This window comes from Nuphar pumila, chromosome 3 (assembly GCF_984573655.1).
Source record: "Nuphar pumila chromosome 3, dmNupPumi1.hap1.1, whole genome shotgun sequence".
NCBI lineage: Eukaryota > Viridiplantae > Streptophyta > Magnoliopsida > Nymphaeales > Nymphaeaceae > Nuphar > Nuphar pumila.
In genome coordinates this window covers 6,238,152-6,239,655 of record NC_143251.1, presented here as the reverse complement: position 1 = coordinate 6,239,655, position 1,504 = coordinate 6,238,152, and the positions used below count along the sequence as shown (strand labels likewise).

Genomic DNA, 1,504 nt, shown 5'->3' with positions numbered 1-1,504 from the left:
AACTTTTACCAAAACTTATCGATATTGAATAGAGTTCCTCGTATTCATGTACAGTTAGCTAAATTTAACTCCCATCATTTTGTTAAACACTTTGCAAAGTTAGCTAAGGGGGATCCACAAATCCTTATTGATTTTTTTTTTACATTTGAAAAGGTGAACAGTTGACGCCGTTAACGGAAAAGCTGTCCGCAATGTGGCTTCATCCACAAGAATTAAACGGACGGTCGAGATGTTCGGATGAGAAAAACGCTCATTCTAAAAATGACCTGATCTGCTATGATATGTTCCGGTTTTCTTTATTTTATAATATTCATTCTAAGAAAAAAGCTCGTTCATCCACAAGTACCGGCTTGTGGGGACATGACCTTCTTGGGTACTGGGAGGAGGAGGAGCGGCAGAAGTGGGGACGGTAGATGTGAAATTCCACTTCAAGATCTGGTGGACCTCGGCGTATGATCCGGTGGCTGCCGAGAAGCCAATGATGACAAGCTCCGGAATGACCGTGGTGAGATCGATCTCTAGGAAGAGGCTCAATGGTCCCTTAACCGATGAGTCACCGTCTTTCTTGTAGGTTAAGTTTGTAGAGAGGGCCCTGTTCGTGGAGTTGTACCAGGCCGACGCTTCGCAGTAAAATTTTCCGGAGAACTCGTTCATCCAACGGGCGATCTTGGAGGATTTCACAGAGTTGACGTCGATCCCAACGTGGCTCCCCAACGGTTCGCCGGTGTTCTGGTACGTGTCGAACTCAACAGCCACGATTTGGTTGGTACGGTTGCCGTCGGTTGTCTGGTTGACGAGGCCGAGCCATTCGCCGGTAGAATTTGGAGGCAGGGTCGAGCCTACGCGGCTGAGGAAGAAGGCGATGCCGTCGCCGGTGCCGTTGGGGTTGCCGGTGTTTTGGGTGTCGATTATGAATGTGAAGTGGGTGGTGAAGTCCGCAACGAACCTCGTTGCAGTGTCGTAGAGCCTGATGGGTTCGTTGTAGGTGGCCCGGCCGGTGCTACTCTCAATCTTGGCGTCCACGTTGTTGCGGGTGAGGTCAATGATACCCTCTTCCGAAATGTAGGCGTCACCTTCTAAGTTGATTTCAGGGTTGTTGGGTGAGAAGGAAGAGTAACTAAAATTAAAGATCCCGGTGGTCGTTGAACAAGAAACGAAGGAGAGGAGGAAGAAGAAGATGAGGAGGTGAGACATTGTAGGTAGGGAGAGAGAGGAGAGAGGATCTGCGTCTAAGGGTTGATGGTGAGAGAAGCATTTACATGTAAATGTGCCTCTGGTGCCAATGATTTGAGAGGGTGGTGTATGTTCCCCCCCCCCCCCGATGACGTCTGAGTTCGGGGCTTTGAATGAGCACCACGTATACAAGCACATGGGGCTCGTATTCCCGTGTATGTTGACATAACTTTGCATCGGACTCTTGTGTTGTTGCAAAGACTTAAGTACCCTTTCCTGTTATTCTTCTCATAAAGTGATGGTTTGAGAAAATAACAAAAATGCCCTTCAT

General features: G+C 48.1%; 1 pseudogene; it reads right to left on the bottom strand.

The window, feature by feature from the left end:
* Positions 1-315: 315 nt before the first annotated feature.
* Positions 316-1,194, bottom strand: LOC149841760 (seed lectin pseudogene; annotated as a pseudogene).
* Between the last annotated feature and the right edge of the window lie 310 nt (positions 1,195-1,504).